At 38.2% G+C, this 11,264-nt stretch overlaps 1 pseudogene; it reads left to right on the top strand.

The window, feature by feature from the left end:
* Positions 1 to 7,732: 7,732 nt before the first annotated feature.
* Positions 7,733 to 8,664, top strand: LOC114042446 (annotated as a pseudogene).
* Positions 8,665 to 11,264: the final 2,600 nt, after the last annotated feature.

Raw genomic sequence — 11,264 nt, 5'->3', positions numbered from 1 at the left:
ATATGTGCAATGGCTCTGAAAGGCTAGAGAAGTGGGAGGCTAGAAGCAGCTCTGCAGCTGTGTGTGGAAATATGGGGAGAGATGTAAAAGGAAGATGGGCAAAAAGCATAAGTGGTGTCAGAGTGGGACAGCACCCAAGGGTGGCCTTGGAGCCAGCCAGTATGCCATCTTCTGAGCCATGCTACCTCTGACCCTGATGCCAGGCACTCCATTCCTCACACCGGACCTCTGATCCCCAGCTTCCTACCTCAAAAGACAGGTATTCTGTACCTGATTCCCCAGCTCTGTACCATGCCTGTTGGGTAGCTAGGAACAATTACTCTACTTCACAATAGAAAAATGTCCAAAATTGAATTGATTGATTCCTTTACATAAAAGCAAGGGGCAGCTGTGATGAAAAGCAGGGTGGTATCAAGGAAGGCTTATTTCTTCAAAAGACGCTGAGTTGGAGAAGATATTGGAGTCTGTGTATGCCTTCTTTGTATGTATATGTGTATGTATTTGTGTGTGTGCCTACATATATGTATGTGGTAAGGAAGTGGTGACATACAGAGCTTCTTGACTTAATGACTTAATTCAATGAATCTATTCCATTTCCCAACATTATTTTCAACAAATAGACTTTTTCTCAGCCCTCAGATATCACTTATTCTTCATTAGAAAGAATTAGTTCTCTTTTAGCACCTCAACCTGAGTTTTCATGGGGCAGATCAGATAGATTAGACACCTCCAATCACCTATTTGGGGAATTTGCCAAAACGACCTGATTGATATTCATCTACACCTAAAGTCTGAGTGACCAAAATAACCAGGTGTCTTAGCATTACACACCAAAGTCCCAGTCAAATGAGAAAAAAAAAACCTAATATTTGTAAGTAATAGGACCCCAGAGACCATCTGACCCAATTTCTTCATTTTACACATGAAAAACAGAACATCAGAAAGGTAAACAGTCTTCCTATGGCACAGACAGAGAGGAAGTAAGGGCAGCAAGATCAGAACTCAAGTCTTCTGATTCCAAAACCGTAACAATGGCAGTGCCCATACCCATCATTTCATAGTTGTGGGGATGTTTTGTGTGGAAATTCCCCCCACCAGTGCAAATTATTGCCTTCTGTCCAAATAACTGGGGGCTGTAATGTGCTGTGATGTGCAGAGTATAGCAGATCTTGTCGAATACAGGACCTAAATCAGGAAGCCAAGGCTGTCCCTCTTCTTACCTCTCCATGGTTCAATGCTATACTACATAGCAGTAGCAGCATTTAGTTCATGCTTATATAGCACTTTAAAGTTAGCAAAGAGAAGTTCCTACCCTTTTCTTCTCCCCATGACTCTAGAACTGTTTCCTCCCAATATACTGCTTCACCAGGACCATCCCATATTTCTTGGGCTTTATTCTTCCTTATTTTGATGTAAGTTGCCTAAAGCCAAGTGCTTACAAGTCAACTGAGAGAATTGCTTTGATATGGTGGTTTCTGGTTGTAATTGTTAATATTATTACTGGGTTGCTATAAAGAACTACTTTATCAAGGCATTCTTTGGTGTAGTGGCTAAAGAGATTCCAGAAGCTTCTGCAGTCTAGCTGTGAATATATTGCTTGGTTCTCTAGACAGATGAGGCCTGGCAAGTGATACACATTAAACAAATGCAGATGTGTTCACCTTATCTGTTTGAGGACCCAAGGAGAAAACAGTCTAAAGACTCTTCATATCCCTTGTGAAATGCAAAATGACGATCATCATACATCCACCTTCAATATGAGATGATGATGATGATGATAAAAACACTAACCAGAAATTACAAACTGACAGCATCACTTAAGTATGGTGCTTTGAGAATATAAAGTACTTTGAATACATAGTATGCCATTTGAACCTGGAACAGCCCCATGAGCCACCTTTCATCAATGAGAAAACTGAGTACGAGTGAGGTGAAAGAATTTGTCCCAGATTGCACAGGTATAGTCCTTCTGACTCCAGGATTACTGCCCTTTCTGAAATCTCCTTTGGGATTATTTTCATGGCAGGAGAGCAAAACAAGAAGAAGTGAAAGGCCTTGACTTCCTTCTTCTTTTGTCTCCTTTCTCTTCACTGATACTCCCTTTTCCTTCATCCAGATAAGCTTCATTGGAAAAGGTGGATACTCTTCATGCTCAAAAACTGAATATGTTGAACAAATCCAAGCATTCTTTCTCATAACCTAAGCCTAATTCTCTTTAAATGTTTTCCCTGGACAAAAGCACTTTAGCTCAGAGTGGGAGTCCAGAAACTTTATAAAGTCCATCCCTTTATAAAGAAAGAAAAATGTGCTATGCTGTGGAAACCTCAAGCAAGTGATGCAGAAAAAATAGCTTCCAGGGCTCAAAAATACTTGAGGAAGCAAAGAGAGAAGGTATTTTTAAATGCAGGTGAGTGAGGGGAGACAGAGAGAAGCAGACAGACACAGAGACAGACACAGACACAGAGCCAGAGAACAAAGACAGAGACAGACAGAGATAAACAGAGAAGCAGATACAGGCAGAGCCAGAGATACCGAAAGAGAAATACAGAGAGAAGAGAGACACAGAGAGACAGATACAGAGAGGTGTAGAGATAGGAAAAAAAATAGAAGACAGACCAACAGAGAGAACTGTCACCAGAAGGAATTTGTAAGATACGACCTTCTAATTAATTCTTGGCCTTGGACAGTATTATGGAACAAAGAAAACTGAAAAAATGTATTCTTGGATTCAATGATTTCTGAAGTCCAACCAGGCAGGAATTCCTCTGATTCTTAGAGTAAATAAGAGTATAGTTATACCTCAGCCTATCACCTGCACAGGGAAAATAATTCATTCATTCATTCGGCAATTATTTATTAAGCAGGTAATATCATTGCACATTGAGAGTATTGATAATGCATTTTCCATGAGCTGATAGGATAAAAACTGTAGGTTCAAGCAAGCTACAAATGGAATGTGGACCTAAGCTAGTTTGTCAGAGGTGTGCATCACATCTTAGACCCATTAAAAACTCAATTCATTTTTTACCCTTTAAATGGTTTTTTTTAATTTAGGTTTTTTGTAAGAAAAAAAAAGCATGCCATGTGTATAGCAAAACGTAAGATAGGATTAAAAATACATAATGATAAACTTTCATTTCAGGAAAGCCTGTATGATAAATACTACACATTGTGATATGAGCTGTCCATCTTTGCTTGCTTGTAAGTTTTCTTTTGTCCTCTTCTGTGCACTCTTTTTTATGTTGTTCTTTTTTTCCCTCCCCCCCAAGAAAGTTACAACTAAGTGTGGATATATTTCTCTATAGCTATAGATATGTACATATACATACGTATGTGTGTGTATATATATATATACACTATATACTTACATATATAGACATATACTTTCCCAAACAAATTCTACTCCTGATCTTTGTTTTTATGTATAAGCATATTTTTTATTTCCTATCCCCCCTGAATCCTCTACTTTACTTCTACCTGCTACCTTGCCCATCTATTACTTAGCCTACCCCCGTCCAAGGATCTCTCCCCTATCCTCCCATTCCCATAAATATAAACACCCTTTTATAACCCCCTATAACTTACTCTCTCACCCTCCGCTCTACAGATCCCTCCATTATCCTCCCATCCACATTATTCTAAACAATTTAATGTCGGGTTGGTGATGTAGCTGACAGTGACAATAGATGGACAATTTGACAAAGCAGTGGTTCCATGGAGACAATAAAAGAATCTGAAATGAAGATCTCAAGAGTGCTCATTAATTTCCAGTATCTGTGCCAATTAAACTCTGGATGCTTCCAAATAAAAATATAATCCTAAAAGCTCAGAACTGATGGAGAGAAGGGGAGTGTCTCTTATATTTCTTTGCTTATAAAAGTTATTTTTATAAAAGATATTTTCCTCTTCTCAATTATTCAAGTTTGGAGGGGTTTTAATGCAGAGTATAATTTCACTTTCTCTGTTTTAGTACTTTATTATTATTTTTGTATTACTTACACTTTTCAATGTTAAAAAAACATTCTTTCTATGAGAATCAAAATGAAGAATAAAATGTGCATCAAGCTTAAACAACATACAGGGAAAAGTCAGGCATTATTGGCAGTGTCCTACACTCAAATTCATTTCATTTCTAGTGTTGAAGTCATTGTATATATATTATTTTCTTCATTCTGCTTACTTCACTTTGCATCACTTTTCATACCTCTTTCCATGTTTCTCTGTTGCACCACACTCATCATTAATATCCTATTACATTCATGCATCAGAACTTATTTATTATTTGTTCTCTAACTAGGGGATATCACCTGGCCCTCAAAAAATTCTTTGCCACCATAAAACATTCAGTGTATCTGGGGCTCTGTTTGTCATTGACCTCCTTGAGCTATTTCCTTACCCATGAAGTCGCTGACTCAAAGCGTATGAACACTTACCCACTTTCTTTGCCATTGCTCCATCCGGCTTTCGATGACAGGATCAATTCACAGCCCTACCAAGAAGGCATTAGTGTGCCTGTTTTTCTACAGACATGCTAACATTGATGATTTCAATCTTCTGTCATCTTTTCCAATTTTCTCACTGTGAGATGAAACTTCAGGATTTTTTTAGTTTGTGTTTTTCTCTTAATGTCGGTGATTGGCAGGATTCATTAAGGTGGTTATTCAAAGGCTGCAATACTGCTTTTGAAAACTATTTGTTTACAGTCTTTGGCCGCCTGTCTATTGGGGAATAGCTTTTGGTCTTATATGTGCCTGTTAGTTTTCTGTTATAGATGTCAGCTCCTCATAAGAGCTTTGATACAAGATCTTTTTTTTCTGTTTTAAAAAAATCACATCTCTTCTTAGAATAGTTTTTTATGATCTTTGATCAAAAGCTTTACAATTTCATTGAGCTGATATTACTTTGGGCAGTCTCTTCTGCTCTTATTTAGTTAAGAATTCGCCATCCAGTCACAGTTGTGAATATTAACTGACCTGGTTCTCTTCTATTTGTTTTTTATGGTATGATGTGGGATTTTTATTATTTAGGTCACCTGTCTGTTTCAGGTTACTGTGGTCTTGGCATAAGAGGTTGATATAACCCTACTTGTTTCCTGACTGAATGCCAGTTTTCCCAGTAATCCTTATTCAGTAGGAAATTCTTTCTTAGGTAACATGTTTTTTAGTTTATTTTTATTTTCTCTTCAAAGGAATCATAGCTACAAATATGGAAATTTTAGTGAGATGGCAGTCATTTTCTGTTACCCAGATCATTGGTATTTGTTTGGATTAGGTGAATCAACACCTATCTTGTGTCTGTAAGACTCAACTCCTGGGGAAGAAGAAATTGGAAGGTGCCATCTCAAGTATGGAATACGTTTTCATATCTCAAAATAAGATGCTGCCTGACAACAGGGATATCATAATAACTAATACTCAGGTTATATAATGCTTTGTATTCTATGAGGTAAAAGTGAGTTTGGAATTATCCAGAAATGCTTTGATTCCTTGATACATCTAGGGATTAATCAATGTGGGTTACAGTTGGAACTATACCTATGTATGTTTGTGCATCTATATCTATCATATATCTAGCAGGTATTCAGGTATTTACTAGATGTGTGCCCCTATGAAAGTCACTTAACTGTTCTACGCCTCAGTTACACATCTATAAAAAAGGCATGATTATAGTACTTAGCTCCCAGTGTTGTTGTAAGGAGAAAAATGAGGTAATGTCTGTATGACATTTTTCAAACCTAAAAGCACTATATAAATGCTATATGTAAACACATAGTATGTAAATATTATAAATTAATTTTATAAATTACATAATAAATATGAATGCTATGCATGTATGTACATATATACATGTATGTAAAAATGTAATGGGTATCTATACGTAATAAAATGCTTTTATTGGGGCAGGTGTAGTAGAGGAGGTTAGAGAAGTGAAAGGAGGGTTTTATGCCCTCAGAGAAGGTACTGTTACTTTGAGGACTGAAAGCTACAGTATTTAAAGCATTTGGTACTGACTCAAGGGATGACCTCAGAATGGCAGAAATCAATGGGAAGCAGGGAAGTTAGCCAAGCCGCCTGGAGGGACTGGAGCACTGGCTGGGCCCTAAAGGATGAGAAGACTACATAGATGGGTCAGGGTGTGCTGGAGCAGGCTCCCATTGTGAACTATTCACTGGGAAGGTTCACACCTCAGGAATCAGCAGAATCTACACATCAAAGCTCAGTGGATTGTTTTGTTACATCGTTTGCTTAAACTTAAGAAAGTGATAGAGAACAAGTCCATTGTGCAGATTAAATTTAAACCAACCTTATCCTACTTTTCAGAGAACTGATAGTTAAACATTTGCAAATTCCTGGAAGTGAATATGCAAAACATGATGTAAAGAGAGGGTGCTAAGCTAATACTCATTGTGCAGGTGCCACAGAATCCAATTCCCCCCTTATAGATGTCCAAGATGGCTCCTGGAGTGCTAAAGGGATCTGCCCCCATCACAGCTTGTTAGTTATAAACAGCAACCACATCCCCAGTCCTCTTGATGCACAGACCAGTGTGATTGCACTAAGTTATGGCGCCTCCTGATGCTCTAGAAGTCGATCAAGCTGTGCTATTTCTTGCTTTTAAAGGAGCTGCAAAATGAAAATCTCTCAGTTCATTGCCCCTTTCACCAAGTCATGGATCTTGGCATCTCAGAGCTTGGTGAGGCCCAACATTGGAAAGATCAGATGAGGCCAGATAACCAGGGACTTACAAACTCAGAGTTCTATTACTCACCCGGGTTCTATCACACCGCTCTTTTTTAACTGGAAAATCATCATTGCTGTTTACAGAGTACCTCGAAGTCCAGTCCCTGTGCTTTTCTATTTAGGTACCCTTAACCTCTCGGATTGAAAGTCTACAAAGGGGCAGCTTTTGCTGTAGCTATAATCCACAGTTAACTATTGAATCTTCATGACAATTTTCTTTTGTGCATGACATCATACATATATAATGATGATGTCAAGTCCCATCTCTATTCTCTTATTGACACTAATGAAAATTATTTAGAATAGGGGATAAGCTGGGATTAATTCTAATTTCTGTTTGGTTGTTTTCAGTCATGCCCAACTCTATGTGATGGCATTTGGGATTTCCTTGGCAAAGATACTGCAGTGGTTTGCCATTTCCTTCTCTAGTTCATTTTATAGATGAGGAAACTGAGGCCAACAAAGTTAAGTGACATTCCCAAGGTCACAGAAATAGTCAATGTCTGAGAACAGATTTAAACTCAGATCTTCCTAACTCAGACCCAGCATTTTCTCCACTGTGCCAGGTAGCTGAGATAATAATAACAATAATAATAATAATAATAATACACATTTACATAGTATTTTAAGGTTTTCAAAGCACTACACATGTTATCTTAGAAACAAACTTATGTAACAGATCTTATTCTTCTTTCCATTTTACAGGTGAGGAAACTGAGGCACAAAGAGGCTAAGTGACTTTCCCCGAGTCACACAGCTGGCAAATCCCTGAGGGTAAATTTGAAGTGAGATCTGCCCAAATTCAAGTCCAGTGTTCTTATCCCATATACTACCTAGATGCTGAAAATCAAAGTATCAGAATGTATACTCATTGTTGATGTGTATAAGTAGAGAGATTCTAGGACAAAACAAAAGGAGTTTGGCTCCACAGCAGTTTCTTTCCATTTGCCCCATTTTATCCTACAGGAAAACCATTCCAGAAACACCCTCCTATGGAGGGATGGAATCATACCCCCTCTGCTTTCTTCTTACTGGGGCTGTTTCCCCCAACAAATATTGGCCTCCTCCTCTTCCTCCTGGTCATCCTCATCTTCCTAATTGGGTGCTTGGGTAACTCAACCATGATTCTCCTCATCTGGATGGATCACCACCTCCACACCCCCATGTACTTTCTACTCAGTCAGCTCTCTCTCATGGACCTCATGTACATTTGCAGTACGGTTCCCAAGATGGCTGTCAACTTCCTGTCTGGGGACAATTCCATTTCCTTGGTAGGTTGTGGTTTCCAAAGTGTCTCCTTCTTAATCATGGCAGGTGCTGAAGGGTTACTCCTGGCATCTATGACCTATGATCTTATGTGGCCATATGCTGCCCCCTCCATTATCCCATTCTCATGAACAAGAGAATGCACTTGCTGATGATTGCTGGGTCTTGGCTCTCTTCATCCATCAATGTCATTTGGCATGCAGTGTATATACTCTCTATGCCCTATTGCAAGTTCAGAATCATTAATCATTTCTTTTGTGATATCCCAGCTATGGTGCCTCTGGCCTGCATGGATACCTGGGCCTATGAGTACACTGTCTTCTTCAGCACCAACCTGTTTCTTGTTGTACCTTTTCTTGGCATCATGGCTTCCTATGGTTGGGTACTCTATGCTGTCCATAATATGCAATCATCACAGGGCAAGAAGAAACCCCTTACTACCTGCTCTACCCACCTGACTGTAGTCTCCTTCTACTATACCCCATTTGTGTATACATATCTGAGGCCCTCATCTCTGCGTTCCCGAGAAGAGGACAAGAACTTGGCTGTCACCATCCTCACTCCTATGCTTAACCCCATCATCTATAGCCTGAGGAATAAGGAGGTGTTGGGGGCCCTCCAGAGACTCTTTGAGAAATCCTTATCCCAAAAAGAGTAGCTGGGGACATAAAGGCACATAAATAGAACCACAAACAATCTTACCAATCATGGAGCTGGGCTACTTTATTTGACAGATTAGAACACATGCTGTATTAATCCATCAGTCCTGATTAACCAACATTTTAAGTTAAATTTTCTGTTTTTCAATTAACATGTATTTACTTTCTCTCTCTCTGCCATTTTCCGCTGGAAACAAACAAAAAAAATGCAAACATTTGTAGCAACTTGGAGAAGTCAATCAAAACAAACCCTGACTTTGGCCATCACCAAAACTGTGTGTCACATTCTGTGTAATTGGTTCACACTATTCTGTTAGAAGATGGCTGCATTTCTTTATTACCAGTACTGTCAAATCATGGTTGGTCTATGAGATAATCAGTTCTTAATTGTTTCCAAATTTCTGGTTTGTGATGTTATTGTTATTTTAGAAATTGTTCTGCTAGTTTTGCTTACTTTCCTCTTCATTAGTTTACCCAAGTCTTCCTCCTTTTCTCTGAAACTGTCTCCTTTTGTTGTTGTACATAGTCATATTCTATTACATTTATATACCATCATTTGTTCTCCATTTATTTTGTTCTCCATTTATTCTTATTAGTTTCTACTTCTTTAGCCCCAAAAATGATCTGCCACAAATGATTTTATATGTAAGTACATTTCCTCTTTCTTTGTTCTCTTTGTGTGTATAGACCCTGTAATCAAAGCATATGCACCACTTAATAACTTTGGTGATGTAGTTCCAACTTTCTTTCCAAAGAGCTGCATAATTTCATACGTACATCGAAAGCACATTAATGCACCTACTTTCCCATGCACCCTATAATGTGTCATTTTCCTACTTTCCCAATATGGTAGATGTTATATGGAATTTTAATTGTTCTAATTTTCATTTCACTAATTATTGGTGATTTAGAACATTTTTTCTCATGTCACTGTCTATTAATACCTTAGATTTCCCTTGAGAAAAATTCTGTCATCATTTAAGTCTGTGATAAAGAGAAACTGAGACATGAAATTTTTTAGCATAATCTATTTATTTGCAAGCCTAGAAGCTGCCAGCAATAGAGGTCAATGACTCCTCACAGCACAGACCTCTTACAGCTTAGAGAACAGTCTTTTACAGAGTTGGTTACATAAGGTTCAGTGATGCTAAACTAGGATTGAGGTTTTTCTATAGTAGAGGAGGAAAGAAGGTGTAGGGTGGGCTTATATTTGGCATAATCATGATGACTTGCAAAAGGGGGCTTCCAAACTCCAGGGCAATGAGGATAACAGAAAGCTAGTTAACATCCTCTAGAAAGTCCTATTTTGGGCAACCCCTGCACCAGAATGGTCTGATGCTAGATTTGTGACCAGCCAGAAAAGCTTATGACCACATTGACTCAATGAGTCTGGGCTGAAGCCTAGAGACATGGGGAAGTTAACCTCTTATAAAGAAACCAAATTATCTCATAGACCCTAATGTGAATAATACAGAATAAAGTGAGGTATCAATTTTCAATTTCACAATTCCCCTTTTCCCTTTCTCTTCCTAGTTATGGCTTTCATCAATTAGGGAATGGTTCTTATTCTCATAATTTGAAAGAGTTCTTTATTCTTTGTCCTAGAGGCAATCAATCAACCAACATTTATTAAGTGCCTACTATGTTTCTGACATTGTGCAACTTTCTGGGGATACAAATGCAAAAGTGAAATAGTCCAAAACTTTAATCAATTTAAAGTCCCCTGGGGATTAGAACACGTTCACATATCAGTAAATAAAATACTTATGCAAACTTAATGCAAAAGACATAGAAACATATGAATATATATGTATACTTAGAAACCATATGTGTGCATGCAGATGTCTACCAGACTCCTATTCCCAAATCCAGCTGAAACAGTTATCTTTTGAGCATTTCAAATGGATCTCCCAAAGGTACTTCAAATTCAACTTGTCAGTGGTGGTGCTCATGATTTTTCCATCCCATCCCAAATTTCTCCTTTACTTCCCTATTCCTGTGGAAGGAATTCATGTCACTATTCATGTCATCATCCTCAGAGTCATCCTTGACTTTGCTTTCACCCACCATATCCAATCAGTTCCCAATTCTTGTCCACAGCTCTCACTTCTTTCTTTTTTTTTCTTGTTAATATGGCCACTACCCAAGTTCAGATTCTCATCACCTATTTCATTGTCTATAGAAGTAGCCTCACAAATGGTCTCCTAACACCAAATGTATCTTCCCTTCAGTCTATCCTCCATTCAGCTACCAAAGTGGTTTTCCTTAAACATCAATTTTAATTGTATATCAGTCCTTTAGGCAATAAATTCAAATGGCCACTGATACCTATTGGATAAGATGTAAACCCTTCCATTTAGCATTGAAAACATATCATAAGGGGAGCTACATGGTGCAGTGTGTAGAGCACTGGCCATGGAGTCAAGAGGACTTGAGTTCAAATCTAGCCTCAGACACATAAAACTCATTAGCTATATCACTCTGGGTTAGTCACTTAACCCCAGGTGCTCTGAAAGAAAGAAAGAAAGAAAGAAAGAAAGAAAGAAAGAAAGAAAGAAAGAAAGAAAGAAAGAAAGAAAGAAAGAAAGAAAGAAAGAAA

This window comes from Vombatus ursinus, unplaced genomic scaffold, assembly GCF_900497805.2.
Source record: "Vombatus ursinus unplaced genomic scaffold, bare-nosed wombat genome assembly UNPS02014460.1, whole genome shotgun sequence".
Lineage (NCBI taxonomy): Eukaryota > Metazoa > Chordata > Mammalia > Diprotodontia > Vombatidae > Vombatus > Vombatus ursinus.
This window is presented reverse-complemented; position numbering and strand designations above follow the sequence as displayed.